General features: G+C 39.5%; 1 protein-coding gene across 14 annotated transcripts in view; it reads left to right on the top strand.

Annotated features, from left to right (window-relative positions):
* The first annotated feature begins 779 nt into the window (after positions 1–779).
* Positions 780–18,497, top strand: part of FHIP1A (FHF complex subunit HOOK interacting protein 1A) — a 99,582-nt gene continuing 81,864 nt past the window's right edge. For 3 of the 14 annotated variants that reach the window (XM_065062702.1, XM_065062688.1, XM_065062697.1), the window contains exons 1-2: positions 780–1,119; positions 1,432–1,507. The gene's annotated coding sequence lies outside the window, so the exon portion shown is untranslated. Of the gene's footprint in view, positions 1,120–1,173; positions 1,508–4,817; positions 4,903–9,879; positions 10,823–18,497 lie in introns of those variants that run through there. The other 11 variants (XM_065062701.1, XM_065062690.1, XM_065062696.1 and 8 more) reach the window with 6 other exon arrangements.

Raw genomic sequence — 18,497 nt, 5'->3', positions numbered from 1 at the left:
CACCACTCACCACAGCAGTCTACCACAGTTACAGCAAGGTATTTAAAAGTCAGAACTATATAGCTTGTATCGTGAGGGTATTATCTCTAACTTTAATTTGTAAGTAACGTGGGCTAGATTTAAAAGGGTACTTCCAGTCTGCAGATTTTCGACGCAGGAGAAATTGATAGCAGGAAGTTTTATTCGTTATTCACCGTGAATCACTATGTGAGTCACTGCCCAAGAGGGTCCAGGCCGCTGGCCGGCAGGCGATTGGCCACCCGCGCCCTTCCACAACAGGCCGCTCACCGCGGAAAAGGGGCTCGAAACGCTCCCGCTTGCAGAGAAACACGCCCCGTGGAGCACCGGGATTTTCTGCTGAGGGGGAACAACACTCACGCACCACAGTATCACCTGAAGACACAATAAAATTAATAACAATTAAAAATGGGGGGGTGTATAACAGTGCCACCTAGTGACTCGCATTAACTGGGGCTGCCTCCCTCCTATGCCATAGTTTCTGAAAGACAGGGCCTATCCACCACATTTTTATTTTTAAAAAACACTGATTTGTGTTTTGTTTTGTTTTGTTTTCCCTCCCCAGGAGTGTGTTTCTTCCCGAGCCGAGACCTCCTCACCTGGTAACCACAACTATTTATCTCAAGAAGGGGCACGGCCGATGCCCTCCTCTCCCGCGGCCGCTTTGGCCTCGACAGGCGGAGGGGGCGAACGCAGGCCGGGCCGGGCCGGGCCGGGCCGGGCCGGGCCGCCGAGGCCAGAGCGGCCACCCGCCCGCTGGCCCTCACCCCGCCAGGTCGCGGCTCCTCCCCGCCTTTGTGACTCAGCGGCCGGTGGCGAGTTGGGGCCGCCCGCCGTGAGGGAGCGAGAAGAGGGGGGATGGGGAAGATGCCCGCCCTAAGGGGATGGAGCCTCCAGGGCGCTCGGTGAGGGCGGGCTTGAGGGGGATCCCTCCCTTCTGAAGGATTAGCACCGGCCGTGGCTGCCCCGTCGCTGACGGCGACTTACCTGGGCGGCCGCCTCCCTCCCCACCCTCCCTCTCGGAGCCGGTCGCTTCGGCAGAGAGGGAGCGGGACCCGCCTCGCCCCTCCACTGGGGAAACTCCGCCACCGCCCGCGCCAGGTAGGGGCCGGCCCCCCGCGGGGCGGGTGCCATGAAGGGGTGGCGACGGCTGGGGATGGGCCTCGGACCTGGTGGCGCGGCCTCCACGCCGGGCGCAGCCGCTCCCGCCCAGGGTTGGGCGCCGAGTTGAGGAGGTGTCTCGCCGCCGTTTCGGCTCGTCGGCGGTGCAGGGCGGCGGGCTGGTGTGCCCCGCAGCCGGGCAGCTGCTGTCTGCCTCGGGGCCGCCCAGGGAAGTATATAGGTCACTGGAAGTAATGCCTGCCTAATCCCCTTTTATCTTTTTGGCTCGGCTTTCCTGCTGTTGGTTTGTAGGACGACTGGGCAGCGTTGGCCGCAAACTTCTGGGAGAGAACCCGGGCTTCACGCAGGGGAGCAGGCGAGCGCCAAGGTGAGAGCGTGGGAAGGCTTCTTCCTCACAGGTGTGATGCTTTCCGTGGTGCCAGGTATTTCTGCTTCTGTCAGCCGCCCGACCCCGTGCGTGGGTTGTCACTTTGAGTTCAAGCTCGTGTTTTAACGGGCTAGTAACGCTATTTTTGTTCTTCGGGAAACTTGTTGCATTGCTCGCCGAATCACTGAAGGGTATTTTGATATTTTCTTGGTATGACAAAGAAAAGTAAAGGCCTCAGCAACTTCAGGGCCCTGGTAACGGGAGAAGGCATCACGTCCTGATAAAGTGCCGTGATCTTTGAGGCAGCCAGAAGCTGTTATCAAGGTCATGTGAGTGTGTTCTGTCACCCAAGGTGTTGGTAGAAACTTGTCATGATTTTGATTTACTCCTTGTGGATAAATCTGTAGGCACCGGCAGATACACACTGTCTGTTAGGACATTGTGTTTAAGGCCAGCCTGCCAGTATAGGACAGTTTGCCAGGTTGAGGCATATGGTTGCTTACAACTGGGAGATGCTAGGGCACTCTTGGTAGTGTTTGGGGGTTTTTATTTCAGTCTGATTTCCTTCTCTCTGGGGTGTGTGATTGGTTTTCTGATTAGCGTTAACACATTTCATAGGTTGACAATAAGAAAAATGCCTAAAAATGAGTGCTTTATATGCTGCTATACTTGTGGTTGAACTGAAAAAGACTAAAGAATCAGCCAGTGTCCTCTCTCTCTGCGTAGGTGTCTTCTGTATATCAATGTAAAACTCTGCTATGCAATATACTTGCATTTTTCATCTGTACAACGGTGTTTTTATTCCTCCTTGTAGCTGTGAGAAGGATTCAGGGCCTCATCTCGTTAGTGGCAAAGTATGATGCTTTCATCTTGTTTTCATCTTCGGAGAAAAGAGGGAGTGATAATAAACTATCCATTCAAAGAGATCTCTTGCACATGAATATGGTAATAGTGTTAGTCTATGCAATACAGACCAATGTTTCTGGCCTGTGCTGGTTTTATATAATAATTTATAGAAGTAAGCCTTTTAGAAAAAATGGTGATTGGAAGAGTTTATAATAGCCAAAGGAGTAAAGTCTGATTAGGGTTTTCACATTATTCATGTTGCCTTATTTCTGCTGGGCTGTGTATAATGAGTCCACCTGATCTGAAACTAATCTAAGAATTAGGACCTAATGCTGTAATTTGTTTCCTCCTCTCTGGCATTGCTTTAATGAACATGGAAGGTCAAAGGGAGAAGGAAAAGACAGAAAAACTTACAATCTACTTTGTAAAGTATAAATAATTGCAAAGGGCATAATTGTACCAGTGAGGTTATTTGTGTGAGGATGGTTGTTGTTGAAGCTGATGGAACACTCAGATGCCTTTTTCTGTTATCCATCTCAATCAAGACAAATGTTTTCAATGACTTCTGCTAACAGTTATTTTAATCTATTTATTGGGTCATGCTGATAGATGATACGTGCTTTGAAAAATAAGTGAATTCTATCAAAATGATGAAAAATGTGTTGCCAAAGCCCATGGAAGAAACATAATTTTATTTACATATTTTTCTTTTAATTTTTTCTCAACTTTACTGTATCATTGTTATATCTATATGGTGGTGATGGTAAAAATGGGATTATCCTCTGTGAAGGTGTTTTTGTCGTGGAGTTTTTATCTTTTTTTTCTTCTTTTTTTCCCACTAAATGGGATACAAAACATCCTAGAATCTGAAACAAAGAGAACCAAAGTTGGAGAAACTGCTGCTAACGTGGATTTATTTGATCCTGGGGTGAAAATGAGTTTTGGAAATCTATGTATGTTTTTTATTTTTTTTTTTTTCAGAAGATTATGCTAATGCATTGCTGCCTGTGAAGCATAAGTCTTCAGATTTACAAACTCTCAGTACCATCTGAAGCATCAGTTTCTTTGTTAAACTGTTCATTAAAGGGTTATCAAGATTACTTGGATGCACATCAGTGTTTAAGGCTTCTTTAAAAAGAACTTATTCACAAATTCTGCTGTTCCACCCTTGCTTATCTTTATTTATTAGTATACAAATGCTGCTTTTTGATGCTTCCAGAAGGTTTCATTGCAAGGGCTGTTCAAATTTTAATTAGGCTTTTGGAAATCTTGTTTATTTATTTAATATTTGAGTTGCATACTTGGTTTTTAAAAAATGCAGGTCTCCACATCCTGATTTATTGTGACTTGTAGTTTTTCTCAAACATTGGAGAGAGATGCTCACTCTCTTTTTGTGCTCCACGGCACATCTAGAGTAGTTGGTATGTGTGTGGTGTTTGTTATGTGCTGCTGAGAGCAGGGCTTTTGTGACCTCTTGTTCCAGTCATCTGTTTTTGTAACAGTTTTATAATGACATTTTGGTTTATAGACACTTAAACTCCAAGACTTCCCTATTCAAACATGCTGAGTTGGCACTGTTCACTTACTTGTGGTGTCTTCTCAACCTAATCAGATAGTTATTTAGTGTAATGCTGACCTACAACCCAAGAAAAATCCTATCTTCTGTCCCCATCGGAGGAAGCCCCCAGAAGAAAGGGCATAAAGGAGGGCTGTTGGCAGAATAGTGCTTTTTGTGTCCTCCTCTGGGATGTGTTTGAGGTAATGCACAACAGTGGATACCTATACTTCAGGTATTTTATGGATGTACTTTCAGTGCTCTGCTATTGTTAACACAGGCAGATTCAGGGTGCTTCCAGAAGAGGCTACAAAAGTCTGCACTGGTCAAAAGCTGGAGACTAGTGATATGGAAATTCTGAATTTCTTTCAGTCCTCTTTGTAGTACAGCATGGTGGCCGAATAAGGCTTTTAAGTAGCTGCTGGTATGGCTGTTCTGTAAGAATTGCTGTACTTTCAAAAACTTGTGCAAACAGCCTCCAAGAAACAGTGGCTTTTTCTGATTGGATAAATGCATTTAGAAAGTAGAGCTAGGACTGCACTGTGTCGTGGGGAGCAGGTCAGTTAGACCTGGATGAAATCTGAAGTCTGACTGGGCTGAATTGAAAGAAGGGTTTTGAGTGCACTTAAGTATGTGTACAGCAATAAGTGGTTCTGGAATAATTACTCCTGTGTAATATATACATGCACCAGTACATTTTAAAGTGTTAAATTTGGAAGTGCTGTGATGGTAGCAAAGCACTCACAGCTAAGGTTAGTGTTATGAAGACTCAGAGCTTTTCAGAACACCTCTTGCCTTTCTTTTCATCTTAGGCATTGATCATAAGACTTCCTATTATTATATTTAGGTATCTTTTGGTAAATTACTCATTGATGGTGTGATAAGAGTGTTTTCCATTTTAAACCACAGGGCCAAAAAATTCTTGTCGAAGGTGATCCTGAAGGGCATGTCCAGGTGAGGCAATTCCATGTGGCATGGAATCAGAGCAGTTAAGGTGAGAGCTGGTGACGATGGTAGAAGCTAAAGACACGTGTAGATGCAATCTAAGAATGAAGATTAGCATTGATTAATGGAGAAAGGTCTGGAAACGTGACATGAATATAGCTATCTGCATGCAGGAGGCCCGAAACCTTAGTTCCGTATATATATGCATAGCACTATTTTCCTCCAAAATCAACTGCCACCTGAAAAGGAGGAATGAGAGGGATGAGTTAGTTTGTGTAACATGTACTTGGGGTTTTGACTCACGTTCTCGCTGAACTGAATGCAGCACATTTTCTTAGCAGTTGCAGAATTTGTCTAAAATTAATTCTTTTTCAAACTGTGGTGGCTCCCTATGAGTGGTAAGTTATTGGGAAAGCAATGGCTTCTGGATTTTTTTTTTTTTAAGAAGAAAGGTAAAATTGTGAATTGCCTACGTGCACAGTGACCTTGACAGTTAATTCTGGTCTAATCATAATTAGCATTGTAGAGGACATGTTATCTGCTTCTGTGTGGAGAAACACGTAGCTAGATTAGTGCTAGAAATGTTAGGCATATTCTGATTTTATAGCTTTTAACTGTAGAAGCATAGTCAAATGTCATTTCCCCTTGTACCTCTACCATAGTCTCTGAACAGTATGACAGATACAGTTTTGTTTAAATAAACAGTTGCATGCCTTAGTAGAACTTGTCCACTGTGGTTTAAAAAAAAAAACAGGGCGAAAAGGCTGTGTGGTAATAAAAACATGTGCTAGGGTCTTTGCATAAGTAACTGGTGCTGAAAGACACTTATGACCTTTATGCTTCTAATTCTAGTTCATTTTTTACAAGTTGCTTTTATTGTATATTGATGGAGGGAAGGATTTATTTTTGTGAAAATTTTTGTATAAGTAGACCTAAGGCTGTGACTATTCTAGTAGTAGTTTAGTTTGCCTGGGGAACTGATGAAGTGATGCCAGCAAAAGAGCTCACAGCTACAAGGATTTCCTAATGTATGTAAAAAAAATAAAGCCTTTAAGCTATTGACAAGGCCTATATGCCAATAGACTTTTAAACTGTAACTTAAATTGAACCGTCAGCTATTTTTTTTGCACTGTGCTGACAGTGAAGTGTTGAACTGCTGAATAGTTAATTGCACTTGCATTCACAACATCTTTTGTAAAACTTCAGGTACCCCTGAGCAGGAGGGAAGAGCATTTTGTATTTTTTATTTTGTTTAGTTTTATGAACAATTAACAGTTAATATATTTGTAATAGCTAAACATTTTTCAGTTGTTTGGTTTTTGACACACAGGTCAAAGAGCAATGACTGAAAAATTGCTGTTGTGCAGCCAGGTCCGAAAAGTAGTGTGGGCTTTTACTAAATTGTGTTAGCTCATTTTGATGTGGCAGGCTCCTGCCCTAATGCAACAAACCTGAGAGGGAGAGGTGATTTTGCTTGCTGCTTCACCACTGTACTGGCTATTACATTAAGAGTAGTGTTTCTGTAAGCATATCTATCTTGAACATATAAGGGAAGAAGGGAGCCTGAGTAGGGAGGTGCTGCTTTTGTCATTACAAGTTGAAATGTTTATGGCTTGTTAGCCTGGACCCATGTGCTTTATTAAACAGAGCTTTGCTGTCTCCTCGCACGTTTGTGACACTTTTACACTTTGTCAGTGCTATAAATATGTTTTAGTACAGTGTCATAAAATCAGAATTCCAGTAAGAAAAGCTACAGAGGACAAAAGCTTCTCTCCCCTTTTGAGGAAGTCCCTTGATTTGCAGTGCTGGACTTTGCAGGAGGGGCATGCTCCCTCTCACAGTGAGATCTGGATTTGTTTTGGAGACAAGGGCTCTTGTTCCTCTCTGCATGTGACTTAGAATTATGGTGCGTTCTCTCTCCTGCATACCGAGGTGAAGCAATGACAGGTGCTAAGCAGCCAAAGATTTTTCTGTGAACCATTAATGTCTTCCAAAAGGGGTGCGTTGCTCCTTGTTTTGCTCTGATACTGTTATTGAACCATCCACATGTCCTTGGAATGTTTGTGGCGTGGATGGGGAATATCAGTCATGTTTGGATTTGTGGATTTGTGATTCCAAGTTTCCAAGAAGTAGTGGATTCTAGTAGCTAGTCACTCTGAGGTGGTATTGCCTTTTTAAAAATTTTATAATTGGCCTTTTTGCTATTCAGTACAGGGAAGCATAGAACACAGAGTCAGCAATAGGTGTAACAGTGTAATTTCCATTCTGAATTGCTGACTTGCATTAAGATTAATTATGCTTACCTGCTTGGAGTGGTTTCAGATAAACAATTAGAAAGTTCTTTGTCAGCTCCTTGAAACATTTTTATAGGATGAGCATGTGAAGTGGAAGTAAATTTTCTTAAAAGTGAGGGGGGAAAAGTCATGGAGGAAAATAAAGATGGGGGGCAGAAACTGGTTTGCTCTCACAATGATTTCTGTTCTTAATGTTCTGGTCTCAGCAATGTGAACAACACTGGGAGACATGATCGTGAGCTGGCTGCCAGATACCGCAGAGGTTTCTTGGATGTCAGTGGTTACATCTGCCTTCAGCAGTATTTTGCTGGCATGATTTTTACAGCAGTGATGTTTGTCAACAACAGCCCAGTGCTTAGGGATTCCTGACTTGCTGGTGTTGATACAGCAGAACACACTGTAGTATTGAGACGGTTTTTCGGAATTTCCTTAGGCTAGATAGAGCTAGGTTTGTTTTGCTTGTATGTCAGTGGATTCCGTGGACTTGGAAAACTGCTTTATTTTCACAAGAACCTTTATTGTTGAAAAAAAATATTCAGTGAGAAACAACTAAGGCAGTTTAGCAAACACTGCATTGATGGTGCATGTTATTCTCATGTCTTTTGTTAGTGTTGTTGTTTCTAGCAACTTACATTCCATTTTTCTCATTAGTAAAATGGGTTAATCAGAAATGGTAAATTGCATTCACCAACCAACATTAAACCGTAAGGTTTGAAGGAAGTGATAATGTTCTTTGTTAGATTGATTTCTGTAGTTGAGGGAGTAGAGAAAGTTCTGGGCACACAGACCTTGGTTCTGCTGACATTCAAGTCAGCTCAGCTAAAATGACTGAATTATTTGACTTTTGGTGTATATAGAAGCTGTCTGAACACTTTTCCACGTATTATTGTTTCTTCGAGTCTTTGCCTATAAGTAAAAAAACTGTTAGCAGAATTTGTGGCTTGTATTTGCGTTAACTTTTCCCATTAGCCTTCACTGAATTTCAACAGCATTTGAATTACTTTGTGTGCAGATATATTTTGAAAAGATAAATGAATTAAAGATGAATGAAATGTTATCTGAGTCTTCCTCTTGACAATTTAAAATTCTAAAGTGATAGTAATGCCTCCCATTTCATGGATGTTGTATTAGTTTAGGAAGTGATAAACTATGCACAGCTTAAATTCAATGCTGTGTGTTATATAATTAACATAGCAGGTACAGGTGCAATGATTCAATAGGTGGAAAGTTACTGTTTGATTTTAAAGCAGCAGCAAGTGTGGAGGATAAAATTTGCTGTTTTGGCAGCAAGGCATAGTCCATTACTAGTGGTAACATTCATACAGAGTTTGGCAAACATTTAAAGTAATAAGAGTTTAGGTTTAAAAGAGGCATCAACTCAACAGCAGTGTTTCAGGAGCATTCAGCATTGGGCTCAGTGACAAGAGATGATGTGATATATGCCATTGTCATTCCAAAGTACACTCAAAGATTCTGAGATGAAAATATTATTTATGCAAGTACAGGAATATTTGGGGCTGTGGCATAAGGGAGTTGAAAAAACAATTGATGGCAGAATAAATAAACTTTTCCATGCTAAACAATTCTATTAGAAGTCTGTGTGAATAAAAAGGAAAAGAATATTGGTACTGTCATCTAGATCACAGCTTTTTAATTACCTAGGAGTGTTGGTTAGAGAGTTCAGTGGGATGCAGGTTCCTAGTAAGTTCTTGGAGGACCCTGGTAAAGCCTTTCTGGTACTCAATATGAAGAAAGCAACCAGAAGATAGGCTCTTCCGAGCTTCATTATTACCAGAGGTCAAGTAACTTGTGTGAGAGTGAGCAAATAGGAGGACTTGTGCTAAAATAAAACAATGGATTTTTAGAAAGGCAGACTTCAGGTAAGTGGTTAGCATGAATATTATTCACTAGTTCTGTGTGTCAAGAGGAAAAAAAATAGTATATATATTGTTCCTTCAGGAGGTTATGTTAATGGCAGAAATTGAAATGATTTTTCCACAGAGGAAAATATGAAAAGTAGTGAGAGGCTGGCTTGAATACTAGTGAGCTCTTTAACATCAAAATCAACAAGGAGGGAAAGGGAATCCAGGCTGGATTGCGAAGGATAAGTGTAAAAATATAGCACAAGCACATAAAATGCAACATTCAGAATGGCCAACTCAAAAAGTTACAAGAAATCATTGTAGAAATATAATGTTAATAGAAAAACAGTACTTTGAAAACTGGAGCTGTGGACAGATAATGCAAAGCAGTCTGAGGTCTTTTTTTCTTCACCTCATCTTTAATAAGAGAGATTGTGACTAGGAGGTAAAGAAGCTGTTCAAGGCAAGTGCTAAAACCCTAAGTTGGTGTGAAGAAGGAATGAGTTATAGAGCATTTAGATAAGTTTAAGTTTGAGGTCTTCAAAAAACACTATTGAAAGGGTAAGAGCTGGCTGATGTAATCCCTGAGCTGCTGCAGTTACTCAACTCATGGGAATGCATGTAATACTGTGCGACTGAGAAGAGTGATTATAGTGTCTGCCTTCACAGATTTGGAGGAGGGATTTGGAAATGAGCAGTTATAGACCCAGTTGTTTAATTTTTATTATTTGTTCCAGTATTTTTCCTGGGAATTAAACCCTCTTAAACCAGTAGAAGATGAAAAAGAAATGAGCAGTAGCCCATTTGATTTTCTTTTTATGATTAAACCATGTTAGACTAATGCAGTTTCTTTCTCCAAAATGCTAACAGGCCCTGCAATCAGAAAAGGACCAGTTGATCTATGATAGCCTGACTCTTTATGATAGAAAATGTCAAAACTTCACTCTTGTTAAAGAACATCTGGAGGAATTGACTATAGGCAAGTGCTAAACTCCTTGAAAAACATTGTTTTCTCTAGGAATGGACTCATGAGATAGTGTTTTGCGTTTGGGATGTTTTTACTTGGTTGGTTTTTAGATATATGAAGGATTTATTTACTATAATGGATGACAAGTATAGTAAGAGTCAACACTTATGCAGTTATAATATTAGAAAATACCTTACCGAGATATTGTCACAGGATGATTGAATTCTGCCCTTAGAAAAGGGTTTTTTTAGAAAGGGCTGCTTCTCAGGTCAGGGCTGAGGGTTTGCATAGCAAAAGCTTGAGCCACACAGCCCAATTACTTACTTTGAGCACAGCAAGGATTGAAAGTAATTAACTGCCTCCTGGTTGACGTGAGCAGTCAGAGGCCAGAAGAATCAAATACTTCCCCCTGAGGCTTTTGCTTCAGTAAACCTTTAGGACCTTTCCATATGTGAGAAGTATATTGTGCTAGTTAAATGAAGTAATCTTTCTAGCCAGTGTTGAGGTAGTGCCCAGTTTTAAAGATGGAATTTATTTAAAAAATAAAAACACCATAAGGTAATAAGAACATATTGGAGAGAGTCTGGAGAGGAACAGTAAGGATACCTACTTGGGTATCTGGCAGAATGCCTGAATGAACCAGGAGCTGTTATTTTTACTTCAAAAAAAAGAAAGAGGTAGTGGGGAAATGAGAGAGTGAGGGTCAGTCTAACTATGTGAAATATATATTTCTCACAATGATCTGTTTTCTTCCCTAGGTTGGTAAAACACTGTTGCGTTGGAATATATTCTTAAGAAAAGCTGTGAATAATTTTAAGAACAGATGATGCAAGCACCATTGTGACAGTGAGTGGTGACTGAAACATGATGGGTATTACCATGGCACATGGGGAAGGACTAGGTGACTTTGACATGATTTTAGATCCTTTGACTGATAGGAGACAGTTACTGTGGTGCAGCATGATCTGTAAAATCCAGGGAGAGTGCAGTACTGAGAATTCTTTTTCTCCCTACCTCTACTCTTATGTTTCATCTGACTGGGAGGATCCAGAAGATACTAAAACGTCATGCCTCTTTTTCTGACTTCACATCATTGTGCCTGTTGTAAAGTAGCTAGAACTCCTTGCGATAATACAACATGAGAAAGGACTGCAGGCGTGTCTGTGCCCACACTGGCTCTGCAGGAGCAAAGCCCAGAGCAGGGAGTGCTAGGAAATGTGCTGCGGAGATGCCTAGATTGGCTTCAAAAGCAGTTTAGTCATATTTGTATGGCTTTGCATCCAAGCCACTGTGGTTTTACTGCTTCTAGACCTGTGCTACTGTCTGCTCTCTGCTGTGCAGACTTAATCAGCTTGTGTTAGTGACCATTTGGTGAATTCTTTCCAGTAATCCACTGTATGTTGTAAACAACCCTTTATTGTGCTGCCCTTGTAGCCTGTGTTTATTTGGGTGCACTAACTCTTTTCCTTTCATTAATTGTCCAGTAACAGCACAAAACAGAGATGGCTCTTTACTGTGTGAGATTTCTTGTCTAAATGCTAGGGATAACAACAGTGACATTAAACAAAGGTATTAATTTCAGTTGGATGCTGTTGGGCAAAGCTGTGAATTGCAGAAGAAAAACAGATTTGAGGAAGTCCTGTAGTGTCAATGGATCTCTAAATCAAAAGCAATGGGCACAACTGTATGGAAAATTAACAGTTTAGCAGACTTTATTTTTTTAAAACTCATAAAGGGAAGTTTCCCAGGCTGTATTGCTTCTACAATGTGTTCTTTCTCTTAATTACCATAATGCATGTATGGAACAGAGCTAATTTTTAACATAGTTTTCTTTTAATATTTTAAAGTCCATCTGCTGTTTTTGTGAGATTTTGATTGGCATGTATTGCTACTGGGAGTGTTTGTATTGATTCATAAGTCTGTGGACTATGGTTTCTGGGGTTTTCTTGGGCTTTCACACGAAGGGGAAAGACAAGGAAAGCAATTTACATTTCCCAAATGGCAAGGCTATGCATCTTTTGTAATATCGAGCCTGGGTAGCAGTCACAGGTTGTGGTACATGGGGTGCAATACAGTCTCTAAGGACAGCTTTCATCTCAAATATGCAGTATAATCCTGAGCTCAAAATTAGTAGTGTAAAAGAAGATGGCTAGTTCTTGGCTGCTCACAAATCCTTGAAAAGGCCTTTGCTTTCCTGAGGATGTCCTGTAACCTGCCTATTCAAAGCAGGCTTGACAGGCTGCTCTGCTGTGGGTTGAAGAAACATTGAAAACTGCCTTCTGTTATGATGTTAATGATACCAAGATATAAAATAGAACATCTTAATTAATGAAGGCTACTATTAATACTATTAATTGACTATTTTTATGTTCTGAAATGTTTTAATATCCTCATCACACTCATTTCAGGTTATCCAAGCAATGTGAGCTGATATAAGGTTTTTTTTTTTTGGTTTGTGTTGTGTTCTCCACCCCCTCCTTCATATGGTTTGATTTTTTTTTTTTTTTTTTTAATATCTGGTTCCATGTTTTTTGAGCAGTTCCTCTACCATTTCATATCTTCCTCATTTGTCTCAGTTTTCAGAAATTAGAAAGGCAGAAACTTCCTGTGTTATCTCTCTCTTCCTCTGCACACGCCCTTTCTCCCCAATTTAGGTGACAGAATGCAGATGTGTATTATTTCTTACTGGTGTGTGGTGTTGCTTGTGTGCTTTTACAAAGCTCTCTATTTGGTGTAGAAGCAAAATACTTGTTCTTCCAAAAATACATTACATAAGGCAAGACTGTGTTTGGCAGTAATGGTTTTTGAGTGCCTAGAAAGAGATCAAAGTGTCAGTGCTCTCTGGAGATAAGGATGCATTATTTTCTACCTGGCAGTACTGAATTTTGTCTGGAGGTGAATGAGAGCTAGTGACAAGTACACACTGGCAATACTGTGTGATTAGCATGACTCTCTTGGGCCAGGAGTACAAGAAGGTCTCGATTTAATTATAACTGTGTTTCTTTAATTTAATTACAATTTTTAAATGAAAAAAAAAGCTGATTTGAAATTGGAATTTCTTTAAATTATACTAGACTGAGTCTTCTTTTGCCCTCTAACCTAAGGTGTATGTCTGTGGTTTTTTTGGTTTTGTTTGTTTTTAAATGAATTGGGAAGCTCAAGGCACCTAGGCTCTGTAAAGTTACCATAGCTTGATGTTAAGGTGTGATCAGAGAATCTTGCCATGTTCTGAAAGCCTTCTCTTTAAAACCTGCACATTAACTGCATATCATAGAGAAATCATGCTTTTGTAGATTACAAGAGAACAGACCTTTGTGTTTTCTTTTACTGCCTCAGTTGTAGTAACAAAGATTCATTGAGTCAGCCTGGTAGGACTTTGAAGCTGAAACACCGAATATGTTAGGATAATATGGCACCACTCTTAAATTTATGTAATAATTTATCATGCATATAATGGAAAACATGCACTAGCCAGATCAGAAGTGGGATTGTTCCTCATATGACTCTGTTCTTCTTGACTATGGTTTCAGTCTCTTGGACCAATTTTCAGTTTCAGGCTCGTGATTGTAGATAAGAAATGTTCTTCAGTTTGAAGCACATTGGACTCTTTAAAACAAACATGCTGAGAGGCTCATTTTCCCCCTCCTCACCCCTTTAACTGTGGTCACTTGAGGCCCCTCCATGGATACTTCTTGCATACCCCTTTCCCACATCTGCTGGAAACAATTTGTAGAGAGGCTTTGGGTTACCTTCTGTGCTAGACTTTAGTTATGACTACCGGTAGGGTTGTGGTGGGTTTTTTTTGTTTGTTTTGGTGTTTTGTTTTTATTTTGTTGTGGGTTTTTTATGTGTGTGTTTTTGTTGTTGTTTGTTTGTTTGTTTGTTTTCTTTTTCCTTCTTCTTTTCTGTTCCCTGTGATGGACTATTTCATATGTAGCTAAAAGGAAAGAAAAACGCCGGGTTGATCAACTTGTAAACCTAATCATGAGGACTCCATTGAGATCATACCTTGTTATTATGTGTATGACAGTAGTTCTTAAGCTGTGCTGCAAATTACAGAAGATAAATCCAAGGGAGAAAATAATTATTTAAGCTAAAGGACAGCTTAGTCAAGAACACAAATTATAGGCTCCACGTATAAATTTACGCAGATAATTGATATAAAAATAGGAAGACTGTATTTGACAAATCAAACTTAGTCTTATTTTTATGACCAGATATAATGGATGTATAAAGCAGACAGGAGGGGAGTTAGTGCTAACTACAATTTATGGAGAAATCTCCTTCCTTTAGAGCCATCAGAATTATTTTGAACAATAAGAAAAGATATTAAAAATATATAAAATATATAAATATATTAAAATTATGTAAAATAATCACAGTTTAGTGAGCTAGCATTTTGTGAATAGTATTTTACTATTTCAGTAATGCTGCACACATCCTCAAGTTGTGTTTGTAGTAACAAAGGCCATACGGAATGTTGGCAGAGAAAAGCACATGAAGAAGTTGTTGTGACTCTCTAAGGGATTTTTATCACTAGTGAGCTATGCAAAGTAATACCTTTCTGAACTGGAGACAAAGGCAAAAAAAACCTACATAGTTTTTCCTCATGTAGAATTAAAAAAAAAAAAACCAAACCCAGATACTAATTAAAGGCTACTTTAACAAAAAAAACCTCAAACCTGAGCTCATAACATTTTCTGGATTGATCTGGTTCTATGTTGGTGTTAGGTACATATTTTCTTTTATTTAGAGGCACATGCTGGAGTACGATTGCATTAAAGGCACTGGCAGGAAATGTTTTAGCGATAATCTGAAGGATAGAGAGATTCACCCTAGTATCATTTCACTTGATGAAATTGGCTACCTCTTTTCTTTGTTTTCTTTTTTTAAATAGGGGGGGGGAATGATGCTAAAATTGTGAGATTTCTAGTAACATCTATGAAGGAACCTGATACTACCATCCTAAAATTCATGAGCATAAAATGGCAGAGGGATCTCTTGGATCATCTAGTCTAGCCTATGCTGAAACCATGTTATATTTGTGATGTATAAAATAATAGTGGCTTTCCATAAGCTCTTAATTTTAGGATGTTTTTGTTCATGCTACTTTGATGGGAAAGCTGTTTAAGAAGCTGCTTTAAACTGTCGGTTCTTGGCCAAACATTATGTTGACGGAAATTATTTTTTCCCTTAATATAAATAATTTTTAGTTTGTGGGTGACTACTCTCAGCATGCTGAAAACTATTCATAATTTTTCCTCCTTGCTTATGGGACAGAAAAACTGACAACCTTCCTGTTTTGAATTAATTTGTGTAGTCTAGAGGAATTTCTGCCAGACAGGTTAGTGGGATGTCTGTAAAATCAATTTGGAATGCTAAGCACTGTGTAAATGAATAGACACCCTTTTCATACTTGCATTTTTTTGTATGTGTGCAGCCTTGTTAAATGTCAAATATAAATTTAATAAAAATTAATCCAGTGTTGACAGAAGGGTGTGGATTTGTCCTTCTCCTTCTCCTTTGAATGTGTTTACCTTGTTTAACAAGATGTTCTTATGATGCATTTCCTGTCTGAAAATTGGGTTTTGTAATGAGCTTTTTGGCAGTGTAGCCAGCTTTAGCATTCAGTGTTGCACCACTCTTTTCTGCTTTTGTATTGAATTATTTATCCTCCCCTTTCCCCCAGTTACTTTTAATTACTATTAACAGAGAATGATAATTTTTACTTTTTTACTTTCTCTGCCTTTATCTGTCATAGAAAGCTGAATGCTGTTGAAAGGTGTCAGCTGAAGAAACCTTAGATCTAGATTGTCTACCAAATAGAACAGTTGCAAGAGCAAGTTTTTCCTTGCTGACCTGTTGACGTGCTTTAGTTGCAGGTAAAGTAAACGTGTGTGTATATGCGTGTAATGGATATTTCATGATAAAAATCTGTTTGCTGAACCATCAGCTTGATATTTGGAATGCTGGGTATCATGATAGGTTCTTGCAGTGTGGACACCTGTCCTCTGAAAAGTGTGTGGACACCTGTCCTCTGAAAAGTGGGCTTGAGACTTCAGTCTTATTTAAAACGTAAAATAGAAGCTCTAGTAGCATTGAGACTCTGGCACATCCTGTGTGATGTTTCACTTCTCTTCTTGTTCACCCATGCAGTATATTCCACAGAGGATGACAGTTGTATAATATTTGGGTAGCAACCATATTAATTACTTACATGTGAAATGGATATATGGCTGTTTCTTAGTGGCACACTGATGAGAAGCCAAAAGACTGCACACCAGGATTTTCTTGAGTTGGCGAGACTCCCTTTTTGTTTGTTTGAGAATGTCTCCATGTCATTTGGACTATGGGATAACTGAATAAGGGGTAGAGGCTACTAGACTTCAGCTTGTCCACAGTGAAACTAGTCAGCTGACAGAAAAAATTCAGAAAAATCTCTTCCCTGACCTGATCTACAAGCAGGAGTATCAGTTGGTTCTTGATGCAACATCATACATGTGCTTTTTTTTATCAGACAAGCTGTTTTACAAGGTGGAAAGGGCTGAAGACTTGAGTTGCCTTCCTAAGAGAAGCTTATTCTCAGGTTGCAAAAGGAGCTGATGAAAAAGCATGAAGAGGGGTGTGGTCTTCTTATCTTGAGTGTTTCACAGAAGAGTTGGCATCATTTGGGGAGGAGATGTGGATGTTAATTGCAAGGTTGACAAGGAAGTTGTGTGCATAAGAGAAGCCCAAGACAGGTGGAGTGGGTGTGAAATGAGACTGGGATTAGTACAGACAAGTTTGAAATTTGTCAGTATGTTTAGTTTCCAGAGTTGTGCTGGTTACATCAGGTAGGCCATTCATACCAGTCAAATAACATTAGAAAGGGGAACAAATATTAAATGACACTTTACAATAATCACTAGTTCCTGTTTTTTATATATGTAGATTTTATTTGAAACTGATTATAAAAAAATGGAATAGCTGGTAGATATTAACTCTCTGGTAAACTCTTGTGCCTTGTTTGTTATTTTTAAAACTTAAAACACTTGTTTATGAAAATGAACACCATCTTGCAGCAGCCTTTCATGTAGCACGTCTGGTCTTATCCTCCCCTGTAATGCTACATAGTCATTCTTACACTTCTTTCTCGATGCAGTTAGTTGCAGTTCTTGATGCTGACCTCAGAATGGGAGACTTCTGTTTTTTCAAACTAGAAGCAAGAGCATTCTTACGGTGCTGCTTTGTAATGGTTTGGAAGGCATCAGGTTTCTCTGTAATGTGTACAAATTCCCCAAGTATAATATCAATGCATCTTAGGAAACGGTCTGTAGATAACACTGATGTTTGACAAGTACTTAATGTGCTATTGTTGTCACTCTCTGAAGGAAATAATTGGCAGCTCTGGCAGTGTTCTAAACCTGTTTTATGAAATGCAAATAATGGAAATTTCTGAATGTCCAGCCCTGTCTAGAAGCTCAGCTAGCAGGATGTTTCTCCAGAAGAACTACATATTCCCAAGACAGATGGCACTAAATCCAAAATTGAATCAGTATCAGCTTCTACATGTACTGAGCTGCAGCTTATCCCTGGTTCTGTGGCTGTATGGAAGCAGCTTTGATTGCCAAACTATTTCTCGATCAGTTGCTGTAGGTGAGTGTTGTTCGTCAGATGGTTTGTAGAGTTAGAATTTAATTATATTAATATCTTACACAATAAAGGCAAGTCTGTTTCTTTGTCCTGATAGGAAACAAAAGAGCAACAGCTGTTGTTTTAAACTAAAGTGCAGTCTCATTCTGTAACTTTATTTATAGCAGCGTACAGCTTTCAGGTAGTTGTTTCTTCTCTCCCTGACTTAAAATCCAGTTATGCTAAGGGAAGGGCAATACAGCCATGGATGGTGGAAAGTGACATGAACTGACAGTGATGAGAAGCCTTTCTCTAGTGCCCACTAGTTCCTACTCCATGTTAGTTCAAGACATCAGTTATTCCAGTATGTTTGAGTTCCCTTTGGCTTAGCTAACAATAGACATGAAAAAAAAATCTAGTTTCTTAATTTAAGAGTTTGAGTATCTAGTTTATCTGTGATTAAGGCTTCAATATCATTTGGGACTAGAGTTGATAATGTTTTTTATCAGAAAATACTAACACATTTGAAAAAAGTAAGTTTCTATTTATTTTTGTTTTCAATTAAACTTTTGTAATGAAAGCTTTCCTAGACTCCGGTTGAAATTTAAGAATGAAAAAAAGACACAAAATGGATAAAAACTCTGTTCTAAGTTATTCAGTTTGTATGCAGGATTATAGGATCATACTTCCTTTCAGCTGTGTTCTGACTAAAAAAAAAAAAAAAAAAAGGTAGAAAAACTGTGAAGACACAGACTTGAGGGGAGGAAGTGTCTTTTTCACTCAGCACTGAGTTTGATCCTGGGAGCAATCAGTAAAAATTTGGTTGCTATCAATTATCTGAACTGATTACTATAGGGGAAGATCCTGTTCTATTGATGTAGGTAATTTTTAAACTGCCTTGAGTTTCACA

The sequence above is a fragment of the Columba livia genome, chromosome 4 (genome assembly GCF_036013475.1).
Source record: "Columba livia isolate bColLiv1 breed racing homer chromosome 4, bColLiv1.pat.W.v2, whole genome shotgun sequence".
In the NCBI taxonomy this organism is placed as follows: domain Eukaryota; kingdom Metazoa; phylum Chordata; class Aves; order Columbiformes; family Columbidae; genus Columba; species Columba livia.
This window is presented reverse-complemented; position numbering and strand designations above follow the sequence as displayed.